We start from the raw sequence: 21,183 nt of genomic DNA, 5'->3' as shown, positions 1-21,183 counted from the left end.
TTGAATGACCATGCTTCCCTTCCTCATGTCCCTGTGAGAGGGGAGATCTCTGTATTGTGGGTCTGGAAAAAAGCCTCAGATGACGCAAAATGACGATTTTTGCGTCATCTGAGGCTTTTTTGCCCAGAGACAAAAGACTACAGCCAGTTTTAGGAGCCACTTCCGCATAGCCCATAGGGGGGTTGGACTGTTGGCTTTTTCCGGAGATTGCCGAGGAAAAAACGAGTGTCAGCCATCTTGAATCCTCGCTTAGCTTCTCAGCAGGAGCAGAAACTGTTCATCCCGACGGAAATTTTAGAACAACAATTATGTGCATTCAAACTACCGCACACATGTACCACCAGGATACATTGGTACACATCGCAAAATATGCAGGACACTTTATTACAGACGCAATACTCGACACACTACGCGAGCTTCGCCTGCATGGAGACCAGCGGTGGTGCTCGATGCCTCTGGCCGGTAAACGGACCTCATCTGCGGGGAGTGTTGAACGAGTGTGCCGGTGGAAAACCACCTGTTCCACCAATCCTTCTTGCAAGTGTCCGCTCATTAAACAAACTGGACTACATCCAACTTCAACAAAACTCCCAACATGAGTTCAGAGACTGCTGTGTTTTTGTTGTTGTGGAACTATTGCTTTGGACAATCTAGCCTGCTGCTCTGTCACCGGGTAAGACTACTAGTGGAGGCGGGCTGTGTTACCATGGACTGCCTGTTGCAGAAATGGGGTGATTTGTATCCAACTAACTGCTAACTGCTGGTGGAGTTTGTGACTGTAAAATGCCGACCATTCTACATCCCACGCAAATTTACGGCTGTGTTTATACTCAATGTTTATACCACAGCCCACCAAGAGCTAAAGCTAGTAGCTATGTGTTAGCATTCTTTTATTACATGGCTTGGTTGAATTCTAATGTAGAATGCGGTCTGTTATGTAAGTGTTAATGCCCGACGAGGTGTCCATTGTCAGGTATTAAGGGACGACGGCGAGGCGTGAACCGTCCGACGCGCAGCGTTGCCTCCGCCGAAGGGGCACAAACGCCATGGTGGCTGTAGGGTGTACAATTATTTCGGGGCATCACGGCCAGAGCTAGGGTTAATTCCTGCCCTGGGGTCAAGGCCTATCATCCTACCAAATGAAAATATAATATATTTTACAGTATTGGCTATAAACAATGTACAATTTAAGTAAGGGTTAATGCCTGACGAGGTGTCCATTGTCAGGTATTAATGGACGACGGCGAGGCGTGAACCGTCCGCCGAAGTCCATTAATACCTGAGAATGGACACCTCGAAGGGCATTAACCCGCTTATACCATGGTCACTTGCCAAATAACACATTTTTAAAACATTAGTTCATATTTTAATTAGTTTTACAATCGAAATCTAAAGTTTATCCAAACAATAACTCCGTTTCCCTGGTTACGCCTGACGGTTTGACTAATACCTGGAACAATCATTCCCATCCATCAGGTTCTTATGCAATGCAAATGTTGTTCTCTCCACCAGGAATTAGGAAGAACCTTAGATAAGACTTGCCTCCCTTAGCAACCAGAGATATTTATATAGTCCGCTCAGCTGATAGAACCCTTCAGTTTAGCTACGAGCCAGAAAGCTAACGCTATGCTAGCAAGATCCAAAGTCAATAACATTGTGTACAGTTGGCAATCAGTAAAAATAATTTGACAGTATGTTGAACAACAAGACAATCTAGCTATCAGCCATGTCATTGTCCCCAAAACAATATAACGACTTTTACGAAGAATTTGATCCGCGATGTGTAACGTTACTGTCGGCTGCAGCGGCGCAGCCTGAAGCAGCAACCTGAACAGTGAACGGGATGTGAGATAACGTTATTCGCTGTGAAACAAAGTCAGTCCAAAGGGCCAGTATAACTTACTTCTTGCAGCCTGTGTGTTTTAGCGCTATCCTGTGGTGTTCAGAGGACGAGTTGGAAATAATAAATCCACATTTCCTTATTGATTTAATGTAGCGCATTAATTTAGAACAGTAAACAGTCAGTTTCACCGAACTCCTTTAGTAGGTGTCCTCTATCACATTTTATACCATGGTCTGGGTGAAAACTCGATTCTGATTGGCTGCAGGGTGTCCATTAAAAAGTGATACTTTTGTATACATTATATATTCTAGTGTATTATCATAATTTGTTTAACGTGCAAATATACTTTTTTTTACCTCAACCTTAAACCAGATAAAGACTTAGTGCGCCCCCTGTGATCTTTGCCGCCCCCCTAAGGGATGCCCGGACCCCAGGTTGGGAACCACTGTTTTTTTCAGGTTTTTTTAATAACTGACAATGTTGACTAAAATATTTTATATACTGTATATAATGCAAATCTGTGCATATTGCTAATACTATGAATTGTATTGAATTGTAGCAACCCTAAAACATGGAACCAGAAGTTTCAACAGGAGTAGCGTTTTGACTGCCATACATCCCTGCTATGAAATGGATGACTTCAATTTAATACTGACAAGAACTCGTTCCATTATATGTGTATTATTATATTTTTTCCTAATGTTGTTGTCTGTTATCACAATATGTGGAAACGTTTTTGTTATAATCTCCGTCTTTTATTTCCAACAGCTCCACACTCCTACTAACTACCTTATTCTCTCTCTGGCTGTGGCTGACCTGCTTGTTGGGATCATAGTATTTCCTTTCAGCATGGCATTCTCACTGAGCACGTCTCTATCATGAGGGTTAATTTTGCAAAGTACAAAGCAGTTTTGATATAACACTGAGCACAACTTCTATTCTGCACTTATGTTGTATTGCTATTGACAGATATTATGCAGTGTGTCAGCCTCTGACCTATAGAACTAAAATAAACCATTGTGTTGTTGTGATCATGATTGTGGTTAGCTGGGGGGGTTCTGCTCTAATTGCAATAAGCATCACAATTGCTGGATTAAACAATAATAAATGTGGGGAAAGGTGTTTCATTGATGTACTCATAGAAAACACTATTGGACCTATTTTCTCATTTTACCTCCCAGTGATCATAATGCTCTGTATCTACCTAAAGATTTTCCTTGTTGCACAGAAACAGGTGCGCAGCATCCAGAACACAACCTGTCAGAGCAAAAAGTCTGGAGGAACTGTCAGTAAGAATGAGAGAAAGGCTACCAAAACTCTGGCTATCGTTTTAGGAGTCTTTCTTTTATGTTGGACTCCTTTCTTTCTTTGTATCACTGTTTTGCCTTTCAGTAATCATTCAGTGCCAGTTCCTGTGATTGAAACACTTGACTGGCTTGCATTTCTGAGAAAAAATGTAATGATGATTATACTACTTGTAAACTGTCTTAACTTGAATAAATGTCTGAACTAGCCTACGATAATAGTTAGCACAATGAAGATAATTGTCTTTACACTCTGTCATATAACATAACTAATCTATAGGCCTACATTCTACTTAAAATTGCATATGTATGCAAACATCTTGAAAATACTTACACAATCATTGTGTTTCAAATAAATCTTCCAACAAATAATGAGAAACCAGTTTACTTTGGCAAAATGAGGTGGATAAATTTAAGCAAAAATGACATATACCTCCCTGCTATGAAATAGATAACTTTAATTTCATACTGACAAAAACTCCTTCCATTATGTGTTTATTATTATATTTTTTCTAATGTTGTTGTCTATTATCACAATATGTGGAAACGTTTTTTGTTATAATCTCTGTATTTTATTTCCAACAGCTCCACACTCCTACTAACTACCTTATTCTCTCTCTGGCTGTGGCTGACCTGCTTGTTGGATCATAGTCTTTCCTTTCAGCATGGCATTCTCACTAAGCTCATGTCTGTATGATGAGAGTTTATTTAAAAAAAAAATTACATATATATCCATCGAACACCCAAGATTAAAAATATTATTTAGATCTTTTATGAAAAAAACAAAACATTAAAGTAACCTGTGCCTGTTTGGTCATGTTGGGTTGTGATTTTTCCGTTGTGTTGCTATGATGATGACTTTATTGATGCTGGTATCAATTAAATTGTAGTAAGTTGAGGTACTGAGGTAACATAAACAAACATATCTTCACCAATCCTTGAATCTTGTCAGTGACACTAATGGTTTAACAATGACATCAAACAGAGCCATAATATCATTCAGTTCAAAAATAGATTAAAGAAATCAATACTTGACCAATACAGAAAAGAATAGACCGAAAGATAGGAATGGAATTGTAATGTAAAAGGTATTGTTGTAGGTATTGTTGTAAGTTATTGTAAGACCTGAACATTTGTATGTTGTATTTACATAACTATTTACTTTGTAATAATATGATTTTGTGAAATAGGCGCAGGACCAAATAAGCTATTTACTTCCGCCCGTTTGGCTCATTGGCGAAAGGGGCTTTGAAAAAATACTCTAATGCTTTAATTGCGGTTATACAAAATAACCGTGAATATGTAAAAAAATAAAATAAAATTAGGATAGATTATTATTTAATAATTGTTGCACTCTTACCGTAGATAACTTCTGTTGTGATTTGACATTCTAAATAAAATAAAACTGAACTAAAAAACAAACAACAATATTAAATTGCATTGAGGCATACCAAAAAAACTAAAAACTCCACGCACACACACACACACACACACACACACACACACACACACACACACACACACACACACACACACACACACACACACACACACACACACACAGTGCATCATAGATCAACATTGATCTTTTGTTGTATGTTCATCTTCAACACCTCATGCAAACAGGATACAGTTTCTCATTCCTGATTGGACAACACTTATGGTGATGAGATAGATGTTGATAAGTTTAAAGGTTCTGCACAGCTGTACAGGTAACCAAGAACACCCATCAGGACTAATGCATGGACATGATCTTGCTGGCAGGTATGATATAAGAAAATATGTTTTTTTAAAGCAAAGTTTTGCATATTGCTAATAATATGAATTGTATTGAATTGTAGGAACCATAAAACATGGATCCAGAAGTCACTTTCAACAGGACTAACGTTGTGACTACCATGCATCCCTGCTATGAAATAGATAACTTTAATTTCATACTGACAAAGACCCCTTCCATTATATGTGTATTATTATATTTTTTCCTAATGTTATTGTCTGTTATCACAACATGTGGAAACTTTTTTATTATAATCTCTGTATTGTATTTCCACCAGCTCCACACTCCTACTAACTACCTTATTCTCTCTCTGGCTGTGGCTGACCTGCTTGTTGGGATCATAGTCTTTCCTTTCAGCATGGCATTCTCATATAGCTCATGTCTGTATTATGAGGGTTTATTTTGCAAAGTTCGAGGCGGTTTTGATATAACTCTGAGCACAACTTCTATTCTGCACCTGTGTTGTATTGCTATTGACAGATATTATGCAGTGTGTCAGCCTCTGACCTATAGAACTAAAATAAACTATTGTGTTGTTGTGATCATGATTATGGTTAGCTGGGGGGTTTCTGCTTTAAGTGCAATAGGCATCTTTTTTGCTGGATTAAACCATGATAAATGTGGGGAAATGTTTCATTGATGTACTCATATTTCACAATATTGGACCTATTTTCTCATTTTACCTCCCAGTGATCATAATGCTCTGTATCTACCTGAAGATTTTCCTTGTTGCACAGAAACAGGCATGCAGCATCCACAACACAACCTGTCAGAGCAAAAAGTCTGGAGGAACTGTCAGTAAGAATGAGAGAAAGGCTACCAAAACTCTGGCTATCGTTTTAGGAGTCTTTCTTTTATTTTGGACTCCTTTCTTTCTTTGTATCACTGTTTTGCCTTTCAGTAATGACCCAGTGCCAGTTCCTGTGTTTGAAACACTTGCCTGGCTTGCACTGTCAAACTCCATGCTCAATCCCTTTATTTATGCTTTCTTTTACAGCTGGTTCAGATCAGCTTTTAGAATGATCATTTCTGGGAAAATATTTAATGGTGATTATACTAATTCTAAACTGTCTTAACTTGAATAAATGAATGAACTAGCCTACGATAATAGTTAGCACAATGAAGATAATTGTCTTTACACTCTGTCATATAACATAACTAATCTATAGGCCTACATTCTACTTAAAATTGCATATGTATGCAAACATGATGAAAATACTTACACAATCATTGTGTTTCAAATGAATCTTCCAACAAATAATGAGAAACCAGTTTACTTTGGCAAAATGAGGTGGATAAATTTAAGCAAAAATTACATATACATCCCTGCTATGAAATAGATAACTTTAATTTCATACTGACAAAAACTCCTTACATTATATGTGTATTATTATATTTTTTCCTAATGTTGTTGTCTGTTATCACAATATGTGGAAACTTCTTTTGGTATAATCCCCGTCTTTTATTTCCAACAGCTCCACACTCCTACTAACTACCTTATTCTCTCTCTGGCTGTGGCTGACCTGCTTGTTGGGATCATAGTCTTTCCTTTCAGCATGGCATTCTCACTAAGCACATGTCTATATCATGAGAGTTTATTTTAGCAAACATTACATATATATCCATCGAACACACAAGATCAAAAAATATTATTTAGATCTTTTATAAAAAGAAAAGCCATAATAAAGAAACACAATTTAGTTACTTTGATATTGAATCTAAATTTAGTAAGATGGAAGTTTATTTGTAACCTGTGCCTGTTTGGTCATGTTGGGTTGTGATTTTTCCGTTGTGTTGCTATGATGATAACTTTATTGATGCTGGTATCAATTAAATTGTAGTAAGTTGAGGTATTGAGGTAACATAAACAAACATATCCAATCCTTGAATCTTGTCAGTGACATTAATGGTTTAGTAGATTTTTGTAGTCCTGTCAATGATGAATGTATTTGCTGACATTGTTAAACGTACAATATGTCGCTAAGGGAATAGTTTCGGCTGCTGAAAAAGTTTGCTCACCTTTTTTTTCTTATAACTAATGACCCAGGCGTTCAGGATGTTTGTACCTGGATCTGAATTATCTGCCGAGTTCTCCTCCTCTCCAAAACAAACTGACTCTGTAATTTAAACCACTTACAACACAGATTATAAAATATAGAATGAAAGAATCTGAGTTAAAATGTAAGAAATATAAAAACAAATTAACTAACATAATGAGGGCATGCAAGAAGGATTATTATAATAATTTACTAGAGAATAACAAATATAACGTGAAAGCAATATGGAAAACAAAAAACACTATTATTACAAAAGGACCTAATAAATTGAATTATCTGGAAAACTTCAAGGACAATGACATGACTTTGACAAATATGAATGAGGTGGTTATAGAGTCAACAATTTATTTGTTAATGTGGGCCCTAAATTGGCCAAAGATACAAAGTACACAGGGATGAAATGAAATGAAAGTGATGGACCATGTGGATAAAAACCCATACTCATTTGTTTTGGGAACGGTAGAAAGCAAAGAAATTATACAGATTGTAAATAAAAGTATGAATAAAACTTCAAAAGATTGTGATGACATTGATATGTCTCTAGTAAAAAAAGTAATAGATGGGATTGCAGACCCACTAACATATACATATATATATATATAAAATCTATCATTTAAAACAGGCGTATTTCCTGACAAGATGAAAGTAGCTAAAGTCATCCCATTGTATAAATCTGGTGACTCACATATTTTCTAACTATATACCAATATCCTTGCTTTCTCAGTTCTTTAAAATACTTGAAAAACTATTTGTCAAAAGGCTAGATAATGTCATTGATAAAAAACAATTTACCAATGGACAATCATTATGGATTTAGATCTGGTAGATCAAATCCATAATGATCTGGGGGTAGATCTGGGTTGGTGATGGCGCAGTGGATATGACACGTGCCTTTGGTGTGGGAGATCTGGGTTCGTATTCCCACTGCGATACATCAACCAATGTGTCCCTGAGCAAGACACTTAACCCCTAGTTGCAATTGTAATTTGCTTTGGATAAAAGCATCAGCTGAATGACATGTAATGTAATGTCTATGGCACTAATTGAGTTAGTAGAAAGATTAACATTTCTGGGAAAATATTTAATGGTGATTATATTACTTCTAAACTGTCTTTACTTAAATAAATTACTGAACTAGCCTACTATAATAGTTAGCACAATGAAGATAATTGTCTTTACACTCTGTCATATAACATAACATAACTAATCTATAGGCCTACATTCTACTTAAAATTGCATATGTATGCAAACATGATGTAAATACTTACACAATCTTTGTGTTTCAAATAAATCTTCCAACAAATAATGAGAAACCAGTTTACTTTGGCAAAATAAGGTGGATTAATTTAAGCAAAAAATTAAAAATAACACTTTTTTAAAAGAAAAGCCACATTAAACGTACAATATGTCGCTAAGGGAATAGGTTCGGCTGCTGATAAATTTTGCTCACCTTTTTTTTTCTTGTAACTAATGACTCAGACATTCAGACGGTTTGTACCTAGATCTGAATTATCTGCAGAGGTCTCTTCCTCTCCAAAACAAGCTGATGCGGTGATTTAAAACAGTAAAACCACTGAATAAAGCAGTTTCACTTAAAAAATCTGGGTTTCTCCAAAGATGTTTGGCTCATCGGCGAAAGGGTCTGTAACCGGAGCCGCCACTAAAGTTTGCTCACTCTTGTATCTCTGATAATAAAGCAGTCGCTACTGCACATACAAGAACAGAGTAGAAAGATAGAGGATAAAGAAAGACCAAAAATACAGCAGAATGTGTGCCCAAGAGACTACAGTCTGATGTCCCGAATTTTTTTGTATTAAAAAATCCATTTAGCCACTCTTGTTGCCGGTTATGCTAATGTTACGCAGGCCAGGCGCGCTAATGTTAAGACCTGTCACCTCAAGCATGCAGCGGAGCAATATTATTATATTAACGCAAAAACAATCCACCTACGGTCCCGCTACAGATCTTGAGAAAGACGGGTTCAGAGCAATGATTAAAACACTAGATTTAAGATGTCTTGCCTCCCTGAAATACTTCCGCCAAACTAGCTAACGTTATTCAAACAACATTGAAGCTGTGGTCCAAGTAGTGTTTATACAACTATCTTACAACTATTTTGTTTTGGAAAGGAAGAGATGTTAAAGTTTGTTGGTATGTGTATTTATGATATATTTTTATTTTACTACTATGCAGTTTGCTCAATAAAAATAGTTTCGATTCTATAACTGTTTCATGCATTCCCCTTTTTCTTATCCGTCTCGTTTTAACCGTAGACAGTGAAAGAAATGGACACATCGATGCCATAGACTTAAAGCAACACTAGAGAACTTTTCCTGCTTTGGTCCCCCTACAGGTTGTCTCATTGGAAACTACAGCTCGCGCTACTCGATCTGGCAAACTTGCATAATGTAATGTAATGGACAATTCCGCTTCCAACCTGTAGGGGGACCGAAGCGGGTAAAGTTCTGTAGTGGTGCTTCAAAATGTAGGTCTCCTTTGTTAGTTCGCCATGTGCCTACCGGGCAAAAATGCTCCCGTTGAGCGGATCTTTTCGCTCATAAAAAACACATGGACTGCTGAGAGGAACCGCATGACCATTGCCACCTTAAAGGCACCACTCGTCACACGGGCCAATTTTGCTGCATCTGTGTGTAATTTCACAGTAGACTTTCAGCCAACAAATTGATTCTTGAGCAAATTCACTTCTCTAACAAATATATGGAATGAATGTTTCCAATAGGGAAGCTATCTGCTAATGAGATTACATTTGTGTGAGTGTGTTGTTGGTTAGAATAACACTGGTAACACTTTACGGTAAGGGTACATGAATTATCATGAATTCATGCATGAATTAATTGATGTATGTATTATTATGCATTATGTAATTCATTATTTATGTATTACTTCATTCCTTAATATCCCATGAATCATCAGGAATTGACATGTTCATAGTCTGTCATTCGTGACCTCATACATGAACAACACAACAAAAGCATTAGGAACGTGGGCACATCATTATGAATTATGATTTATTAAGCATAATCATGATTATTTATTTTTCTGCAAAGAAATGTGGTCATCACTGCGCAATTTGTGCATAATGATGTACCCACCTTACATAATGCTTTAGTTGATGTGTTCTTCATGCATGAGGTCATGAATGAGAGGCTAGGAACTCAGGTCAATTCCTGATGATGAAGTAATGCACAAATCATGATTTAATTCATGCATGAATTCATTATTCATGTACCCTTACCGTAAAGTGTTACCATAACTTTAATTCAAGCCTGTGGCAGCAGTTCCAAATAATGTGTTTAGTGCCATGCAATGAAAAATACACCTTTTCACAAAGTTTTTCACAAGTTCAGTGGGTGCATTTTCCAAAAGAATGCTTTAATTCTGAAAAATAAAACTAAAACTCACTCAATGTCTTTTAATATTATTTCTTAGATATGTAGGCTACATACCAAGACAATCATGAATATTAACTGAGATACCCCATTATGTTGTGAGCAGGCCTACGTGAGCTGTTGGCAAAATTGTGTCTAATCTGTCTGTGTCTATGTCTGACCTGGGCTAGCACATGTTCACATTAAAAAGTGTGTATGTGCACAAACACTACGGTCACGCACAAAGTGTCCCGGTTTTAGTTCCGGGAAATCTGGTCACCCTACCCTTCATAGAACTTAATTGTATAATGTTGTGGAGCAGGGCGAACCCTTTAGTAATCAAAGGTTTTTGTAAACATGATGACATTGAATTTTTTTAAATTCTATGTGCTGACAGTAGAATAAGCCATTATAAACCTATATAAAGGCCCAGTCAAGCAAAAGAAAGATAATACCGTGATATACCGTAAAACCACCAGAATCTTAAAAAATACTGTGATACAAATTTGTGTGGCATGTTGTCGGATGGGCTGGAGCTGAGCTGCTGCTAGTGTTATGGAAGTTTCCTTTGCAGCAGGGGGGGAAATTTCAGAGTTTAGTAAATTGAAACAAATAAGACAGACTGAGACTAAACACCAAGTTGGGTTTTTGTATTTTATTAAAAAAGATATATTTGCAAATATAGGAGCAACATGATTTCACAAAAGGCCGCAGCCCAGTGTGGAGTCAGTTTCTCAAATGAGTGAACAAGAACACTAGACTTATATGCATCTTCAGAGTGACAGCACACACGCACTTAGATTATTATGACGCTACAGTTCTTACAGGCAATCTGATACATATGAAGACAATCAGAGAAATACAAGAGACATCTTGGAGCCATTTAGCCTCCTCCTCCCGGTACGACTTTCACCCCCCAGTTACATCTTAACTGGCATGGGAAAACTAGAGAGTTTTAGGGCGACCTTGTAGCCCCTATCTGTTCAGACAAACCGTGCTTACATTATGTTCCAGACTGGATGTCTCACAAGGTTAGAATCAAAATCTGCATGTGGGAATGAGAAACTCTTTCAGCATTTGTGAGAGAATTAAAGTAGAAATAAAACATAAAAATATAAGGAATTATGCTTAAATGTAATTTTTGCCATTACACTAGCTCAGCTTTTTTTTCTGACAACTTCAAATCCAGACGTCTGACAACTAAAGTCCATTATCCGGTTAAAATATATAGCTAAAAAAGGACTTAGATGTAAAATTGTATAAAACTGGATAAAAAATGTCAATTTGTGACAGCATCTGGCAGACAACCACAACCCTGACGTACACGGACAGGGAATATACAGCCTATGCCAACCAAATGACATGACATGACAAGGCAAGGCAATTTATTTATATAGCACAATTATATATTATATAATTATAATTAATACCCCTATTATACTCCTTTTCAGCGTCATAGTTGTACTCTTGGGGTCTACTAGAATAGGTTTACATGCTATGATGTTCAAAAACATATGTTCCTCATACTGCCCATTGTTGCAGAGCCTTCACCTGAAACACTGTAGCTGTGTTCAAAACCGTTCCCTATTACGGAAATAATGCACTATATAGTGTGTTCACCATTTTGTAATGGTGTTTGAATTATCCGCGGTTAATTTCATTCACTATATAGTCCACTATAAAATATCCACAGTGCACTGCTAAATTGAGTGTACATACGATATACCAAAGCCGGTCTACGGAAAGCCATTCCACTCCCTATTCAGCCCCATTGTACTGAATTTGGTTGCAGTTCCATCAGAGTTCCACTGGAGGTAATCGCGGTCCAGTGCAAAATGAATGGGACTCTATGGAGCTAGACGGCTAAATTTGTCTCTTTCGCCTGATTGTTGTTGAGAAATCTCAGATTTGATTGTAGTTTTTGCAAGTTCAACATGGGTTATAGGTCGAAAGTTGAATGAACGAGTACTTATGTCCTTTTGATTTCTTACAGGGTGAGTCGTTGTTGCCCATGAATGTAAATGGACTGTTTTTATATAGCGCTTTAACATAGTACAGGAACCATTCACCATTCACACACATTCATATACTGTGGCCGAGGCTGCCGTACAAGGTGCCACCTGCTCATCAGATAAACATTCACACACATTTACACTCCGATGGCGCAGCATCGGGGGCAACTCTGGGTTCAGTGTCTTGCCCAAGGACACTTCGGCATGGAACTGCACCAACCTTCCAATTGGCAGGCAACCTCTCTACCACTTAGCCACAGCCTCTGCCGAAGTCCATTAATACCTGACAATGGACACCTCGAAGGGCATTAACCTGCTTATACCATGGTCACTTGCCAAATAACATATTTTTAAAATATTAGCATTCTGCTAATGAATGCTGATTGGTCAGTGAAGGACTGATTATGATCGGAGATCCCGCTTGACGGCATCCAAAGCAGAGCCAGAATTTCAGAGTGAACATCAGCAAACCTCTTTCTAGCATGTGTATTGACAGGGAGAGCCTTACCTGTGAGCTGTGTTGTCGATGCCTCGAGAGAACAAAGGAAGCGACTTAGAGCTTGCCGTAAAGCAGTATCTCTGGCCGTATATGTGTATGACGTCATTGACATTTTAAAAGGCTTTTTAGAACAAAAAAACAACTTTAAAAAAATGTCGAATGCAGCATTCATTCTGCAATGGCCTGTGATCGCCCCCTATATGGAACTCTGGTGGAACGGCAACAAGTTCAGAAGCCGGAAGTAATGAGGGAGTGGAACTTCTTTCTATTTTAGAAATTCTTTGGATATACCCTACATTTTACTCCTGTATCCCACAATGCAACGCGGCCGTGTTTTCCCAGAGGAGAAGAAGAAGCAGAAGTCACAGTGAAAACTGAAAAAGAAAAATGGAGCGGACTTTCATTCAACAGTGGTTATGTAACATGCAACATATATACAACCTTTTACTTTTCTCCTGGGTGCTCGGTTTGTTTCAGGGACGTATTAGAAGTATTTTTGTTTCGGTTTGTTTACATGATGCTGTGCGCACCTGCCTTCGTCACACAAATATCACAATGTCTTTTCAGTGAGTTTCCAAAATGTCATGGGCTTGGCATGCCTTCCTGAAAAGCCCAGTCTGCTCTGACTGGTCAGCTGGCCCACTCTGTTGAGATTGGTCAATCAAATTCAAACAAACCACTGGGCAGGCTGTGCGCTCAGGCAGCACCAATGGGCAGCACATTTGAAAAACTGGGCTGGCATTCTCAATTAATGACATCACTAATTGTAGAATTTCAAACAGGAATGTGGGCGAAGCGTTTTTAGGCACTTGAGAAAAAGTGCAGTCTGTGGGAGAGAAAGCTCCATTTATTGATTCATTTGGAGTGAAATGTGTTTGTACTTTATGCATAAATTACATACACAAAAACTATATAGCACACTAAAACATGGGAATATAAAAAAAGCATAATTGGGGCTCTTTAATACCTGACTCAAGACTGTAAGGTGCTGGCCAATCTCAGGTATTCTGAGAGTTATTTTTCCAGGAATGAGGAGCATGAAAACAAAAAGCTGCTTCTCCATGTTTTGTTCTTTTAAAAGGGAACTGCAAGCATCCCACATGAAGACCTGAGGGGTCTGGTAGGTTTATGTCTTTGAAGGAGATGTGTGATGTATATTGGTCCTAGCCTATTGAGTGCTTGATAAACGAGCAGCAGATTCTTAAACTCAATTCTCTTGTTCACTGGAACATGTGATCAAATCTCCTAGTTCTGGTTAAAACTCCAGCAGCGGCGTTCTGAATCAACACACACCGAATGCTGATCTTGAGATTTTGACAGCAGCAGGGGCACAAACGCCATGGTGGCTGTAGGGTGTACAATTATTTTCGGGGCATCACGGCCAGAGCGAGGGTTAATTCCTGCCCTGGGGTCAAGGCCTATCATCCTACCAAATGAAAATATAATATATTTTACAGTATTGGCTATAAACAATGTACAATTTAAGTAAGGGTTAATGCCTGACGAGGTGTCCATTGTCAGGTATTAATGGACGACGGCGAGGCGTGAACCGTCCGCCAAAGTCCATTAATACCTGACAATGGACACCTCGAAGGGCATTAACCCGGTTATACCATGGTCACTTGCCAAATAACATATTTTTAAAACATTAGTTCATATTTTAATTAGTTTTACAATCGAAATCTAAAGTTTGTCCAAACAATAACTCCGTTTCCCTGGTTACGCCTGACGGTTTGACTAATACCTAGAACAATCATTCCCATCCATCAGGTTCTTATGCAATGCAAACGTTGTTCTCTCCACCAGGAATTAGGAAGAACCTTAGATACGACTTGCCTCCCTTAGCAACCGGATATATTTATATAGTCCGCTCAGCTGATAGAACCCTTCAGTTTTGCTACGAGCCAGAAAGCTAACGCTATGCTAGCAAGATCCAAAGTCAATAACATTGTGTACAGTTGGCAATCAGTAAAAATAATTTGACAGTATGTTGAACAACAAGACAATCTAGCTATCCAGTCATGTCATTGTCCCCAAAACAATATAACGACTTTTACGAAGAATTTGATCCGCGATGTGTAACGTTACTGTCGGCTGCAGTGGCGCAGCCTGAAGCAGCAACCTGAACAGTGAACGGGATGTGAGATAACGTTATTCGCTGTGAAACAAAGTCAGTCCAGAGGGCCAGTATAACTTACTTCTTGCAGCCTGTGTGTTTTAGCGCCATCCTGTGGTGTTCAGAGGACGATTTGGAAATAATAAATCCACATTTCCTTTTTGATTTAATGTAGCGCATTCATATAGAACAGTAAACAGTCAGTTTCACCGAACACCTTTAGTAGGTGTCCTATATCACTTTTTAATGGACACCCTGCAGCCAGTCAGAATCGAGTATTCACCCAGACCATGGTATAAACTCAAATAATGAATACAATTATTGTTTTGCCTATCTGTGATAAAGTAATATAGATGCTATGTAGGCACTGTTGCGGATTAACCTTTTTGCCAGATGACCGCCCCACTGTCAACTGGTCAGTAAAGGATAATGGTGCCTCAAGGCTGACAAGTTGGCATCATTTTCTGTGTTCAACACTATAAAGATTTTGGGAACTGTTAATTCAATTGTTAATTTGACTATTTTTTTTCTTGGTATGTGCTCAGTCGCATAATATGCAAATAGCAGCGTTATAAGCCATATAGACTGAATCATTGTTTTTGCACTAAAAGAACTTCAGGCTTATTATTCAGTGAATAAACAGAATGTATTCCCTGGACTTTAAGAAGGGCTAACTCAGAGTTCTTGTTTGCTACTTGTTCCTCATTAGATTGGACTCTGTGCGTGTATTATGTCAATTATTCACATCATTAAGTGGTCATACATTTGTTTTGCTCTATTAGTCTTGTAGTTGCTTGAAAACAATAAGGCCCCAGGTTGAAGAGGTGAGATGATGCAGGCAGAAAGAGAGAGTGAGAAAGAGAGAGTGTGTGTGTGTGTGTGTGTGTGTGTGTGTGTGTGTGTGTGTGTGTGTGTGTGTGTGTGTGTGTGTGTGTGTGTGTGTGTGTGTGTGTGGTCCAGGGACCAGCAACCACATCATACATTCACACCTCTAATTGAAGGTTGTTTCATCACTGCATCCAACTGGAGACGTAATTATGAAGACCCATAAGTGAGCATGTGGATCAACATACATCAAACTTTTGATTACAAATAAAACAGTTTAATAAAAATGAAATAAACAAGGATATAATGAAAAGAAGTTATTGTATTTTAAGAAGGACTTTATTTCACAACCTTAGCTTCTCAGGCCTGCTGGATGTAGAAATCACAAATCATTTTGCTAATGATTCTTTTGTTAAGTGCAAAGATTCATAGACACTGACTGTACTTCTTTCATTTTTCCTGAGCTAGCTGGCATCATCGTTCAAACCCACTACAGTGTACTTTCTGAGTGTCTTCAGTTTACACTTTTGTTGGTTCAAACTGTTTTGTTTAGTTCATTACAAAACAAGACTTAAAAGGTAACTTTGGTATTTTTCAACCTGGACTTATTTTCCAATGTTTTGTATCTAAATGAATGATGGGAACACCAATTTTTGAAATTTGCGCACCTTCAATTTGCATCCACCAAAAGTGCTTGTTTTGCCACTCACATGCTCATATGATTGTTTTAAGTGTCTGGTTATCATTTAGTTCAATGAACCCAGGATTTCCCAATCCAGCAATGCACGCATTCGCATAAAAGAGACGGTGTTTGCACAGCATGATCAATCGAAAACATCAAACATATTTTACATAAGTAGAGCAAACAATATTTCTACATAAATATGAAGAACACAGACACGGTTTTACAGACAAAACGCCATACGGTCACTGCTTCCTAAAACAGGAAGGAAAGCTGGCAAAAATATAGCCGACGCTCTAAATGCGTCAATCACAACGCTTCTCAATATCACTTCCCCGTCAGTCAGGCACAAGATCTATGGAGGAAATATGTATTCATAATTCAAATTGAAAGTCCAAAGAGAAATTGAAAGTCCAAAGAGAAAACAAAGCGAGATGAAATTAAAAATATTATTATTTTTTTCATTTGGCTTTGGCTTTTAATTTTCATTTAATATTTGGCTTTTGAATTTCAATTTAACATTGGCTTTTAATTTTCATTTAATATTTGGCTTTTGAATTTCCATTTAACATTGCCTTTTCATTTGGACTTGACACATATCAATGTAAATGAGGAGGCGTGGCCCAAAGGCTGGTGGGAGGGTCTGAAACAAAAGGGGTGCAGAGGCACCTTATGAACAGCAGGGGGAGCTGACTGTTGGGGAGCATCTGTCTGCAGCTTCACAACCAGGCTGGCTTGGCCTATTATTTCACATGATAGAAAATGATGATGTAGGCTAAACACAAACGACATTTCATGCAACAACCATGAAGTTTTCATGTAGTTACTATAATTGGGCCTGTGTTAGTGAGGACTACATTAGGACTGTATTTAAAGCTGATTCTGGTTCCCAACTTCACCCCAGGTGTGTCTGTTTAAAACACGACTCAGACAACTTCTCTCTTTTGATTTTTTATTTAATTAAGCAACAGTAGAAACATGGGTGTGGGTAGCTCTGCTACATGTGTTTGTGTGTGGTCAGATCTCAACACACACAATCTCAACCGGATCGTCATCGTCCGAACTGCGACCTCTCCTTTTTCTTTCTCTCACTTTTTTCTCTGGGTGGTGCGCGCGGTGTGAGGTGCGTGTCCGCGCTATTCTCCAACATGTACTCACAACAATCACTCCTGATTGACAGCCTTTTGTACAGCCCGTGTACTTTTTCAGACCTCCAGCTAACAGCGGTGTCTGTAAGCATCACTGGCCAGCCAGCAGGGAGGCGGTCCCGGCCGCCACCAGCTGGCTGTCCCGTCAGACTGAAGCTTCTGACAACATCGGAGAAAATGTGCAGTTGGCCATCAACGTTTGTAAAACTGCCCATATTCAAACTCTACACAGTTAATTTATCGCATAAAAAAGTCTCAGAAGTGAATTTAGTGGTGAAAAAGCAGATGGAAATTATAAAAAAAAAAATAATCGATTCTATAATCTAGATCGGGAGTTTGCCGTATTAGCAGCAGCAAACAACTGGAAACCTTTTACAATTTCCATCTGTGTTTGTGTTTAGCCTAGATCATCATTTTCTATCATGTGAAATAAGAGGCCAAGCCTGGCCAAGGTGGTGAAGCTGCAGACAGACGCTCAACAGTGTGCTCCTCAGCAGTCTGCTCCCCCTGCTGTTCATAAGGTGCCTCTGCACCCCTTTCGTTTCAGACCCTCCCAGCAGCCTTTGGGCCACGCCTCCTCATTTACATTGACATGTGTCAAGTCCAAATTAAAAGGCAATGTTAAATTGAAATTCAAAAGCCAAATATTAAATGAAAATTAAAAGCCAATGATAAATTGAAATTCAAAAGCCAAATATTAAATTCAAAAGCCAAAGCCAAATGAAAAAAATAATAATATTTTTAATTTCATCCTTCTTTGTTTTCTCTTTGGACTTTCAATTTGAATTATGAATAAATATTTCCTCCATAATCGCCTTCCTGTCAAAAACCTTGCAATGACTATAACAACTTCTTAAAATTTGCAATCTTGAAGAAACAATTATATTACAGTGTGACATTTTCTGCTAATAGCTATCTATGTTGCATTTTTTTTAAGATAAATAAATTAGCCATGTTTCTATTTCTACTGGTGAATAAACTCAAACAGGATAAAACTGAAAAACTATAAATGTTTTACAAAACTCACATATCTCTTGAAAATATTTGACATTACGGCATTACACAACTTAACCCTTGTGTTGTCCTCCCTTTGACCAAGTACAAGTCTTTCAGGGTTAAAATTGAAAAAATGCATGGTCAATAAACCTATTTTATATGACATTATACCAAATTTCTTTTGTTAAAAAAAGCAGAACTTATGGATTACTTGGACGAATAGTAAACATCAGAGGATGTTTAGTGGATCAATTATCTGTGCTTATTTGTTTGTGTGCCACTTCTTTGTATGTTTTAACCTTTTTTAACCTCTTCTAAACAAAAGCGGCCAAGTATCGATCCTTGTGGTACCCCTGTGCATAAGCCAAGAGCTGATTAACGATAACCGCTCACAGAAACATGTTGTTCTCTACCAGTCAGATACGACTCAATCCATTTTGTTGCTAACGGGGAGACATTAAAATAAGACAGTTTGGAAATAAGGACTTGATGGCTAGCTAGCATAGCAAGGTGCATCTGTAATTCAGGTTAACTATGATATTAATTGTTTATTAATTTTGGCTAGATAAAAACAGGCTTAAAACAAAATGTTCTTACAAGGATAAATGAGCAGCTAAAAAAGTTATTTGTTATTGAGACATGTGATGAAAGGTCACAGTCACAACCAACCCATGAGCTGAACCTATGCTAAGCACATCGAGTCTCACAGGGATACCAACTTAGCCACTGTCACTATTTCTGTAATTATATTTAGTTGAGAACTGCTTAAGATTTTGATTCCATCCTTATGTAGTTTTATATCTGGTATTCTTTATAATCATTTCTACCTCATCCATCAAATGAAGAAAAGAAATAAAAGTTAGCCCCTTGAAACAAAGGAGTCTACGTCACAAAGACTGTCAGAACACAGACCCTTATACCCTTCAAATCAAGACACCCCCCTGTAGGATGGTTTAAGACGTTAAACAAGTTTTTTTACACCCTTCTAATCAAGACACAGGCGGGGCTCCAGGGAAACTGAAACTGTTTCGGGGAGGCCCAGTGAATGGAAGTTAACAATTATTACATTAGTTATTACATAAGTTATCAATAAAAGATCGTATAGAATAGCCTAAAATGTATGAAGAGATAGATCAGAGATTCCAGTATTTTTGGTAAAAATCAAATAAGATGAACAGGATGACTAGATGGTTAAAAAATGGTTTGGTCTCAACTCTCCCAAAACTTTGCACTTGTGTTTCCAACTTCCCTTTATTACATTAATTATACTACACCCATAATTACTATGGTGCAGCCTATTTGTCAATCAGTGGCCTAGCTGTCAGTCAAAATCAGTGGATCAGAACTATAAACAAAATATGGGAAGTCTTAAAATAATAACTACTGTTGTTAAAATAAAAACAGCTGTTTCTCCCCATTTTCCCAGAGTCAGAAACTAATAAATGTCTGAGGACAGACCTTTTGTATGTATTTGGTCTAAAGTTACATCAAACAGCATTATTATTAGGCTATAATAGCTCAATTGTTGAGTGTGTGGACAGACATGTTTATGCATATGGTCTAAAGTTACATCAAACCATTATCAGACTATATTGGCTCAATTACATTTAGTTAGGTTGGGTACATTTTCCCATGCTGTGTGCGGGGAGGCCCACTGTCGCAGAGTTTGAAAACCCCCTGGTTTAACTAGTTTTTTTATACCATTCAAATCAAGATACCACCCCATTAGAATGGTTTAACCCCACCACTCTGTGGATTACGTCATAGAAGGGAGGGCGGGGAATTTTTGGTTTCGTTTCAGTAGTAGTTTTATATCTGGTATTCTTTATAATAATTTATACTGTTTCTGATTTCTGTTTCCGGTTTTAGGTTTCCGCTTCCTGTGTTTCAGATTTCTGTTTCCGATGTACTACTTCTATTTAGACACGCCCACTTCCTGCCACGGGCATTTTAAGTACAGTATATATACTACTGGAATTGATTCTTAATTTACCACGAAGCTGATCGCGGTTACGTGTTCATCTCCAGTCCTTTCTGCATTTGTGAGAAGTGGCGCTGTCCTGAAGTAAAAGATTAAGTAAAACCTTACGGCTTTATTATCGAGTCAATAGGCATGTGTGTTCGTGTCAGCCGCTGTCCATTTCCTAAGGTTCTGAAATGCAAACATTGTTTGACTACTTTTTTTTAAAGGGCGTGTGCCCATGAGCACCCACGGAGGAAAGCATAAATGTTTTGCACAGTTGTACAGGTAACCAAGAACACCCATCAGGACTGATGCATGGACATGATCTTGCTGGTTTAACATGTATGGTATAAAAAAATAGTTTGTTAATGTTTTTTTAATGCAAAGTTTTGCATATTGCTAATAATATGAATTGTATTGAATTATAGAAACCCTAAAACATGGATCCAGAAGTCACTTTCAACAGGACTAGTGTTGTGACTGCCATACATCCCTGCTATGAAATAGATAACTTTAATTTCATACTGACAAAGACCCCTTCCATTATATGTGTATTATTATATTTTTTCCTA

The 21,183-nt window shown here is 37.8% G+C and overlaps 2 pseudogenes; both read left to right on the top strand.

Moving 5' to 3' along the window:
• Positions 1 to 2,542: 2,542 nt before the first annotated feature.
• Positions 2,543 to 3,798, top strand: LOC120546395 (annotated as a pseudogene).
• A 1,334-nt stretch (positions 3,799 to 5,132) lies between these two features.
• Positions 5,133 to 6,000, top strand: LOC120546394 (annotated as a pseudogene).
• The last annotated feature ends 15,183 nt before the right edge of the window (positions 6,001 to 21,183 follow it).

Source organism: Perca fluviatilis, chromosome 18 (assembly GCF_010015445.1).
Source record: "Perca fluviatilis chromosome 18, GENO_Pfluv_1.0, whole genome shotgun sequence".
In the NCBI taxonomy this organism is placed as follows: domain Eukaryota; kingdom Metazoa; phylum Chordata; class Actinopteri; order Perciformes; family Percidae; genus Perca; species Perca fluviatilis.
The sequence above is the reverse complement of the archived record's forward strand: the minus strand, read 5'-3'. Positions and strand labels throughout refer to the sequence as shown.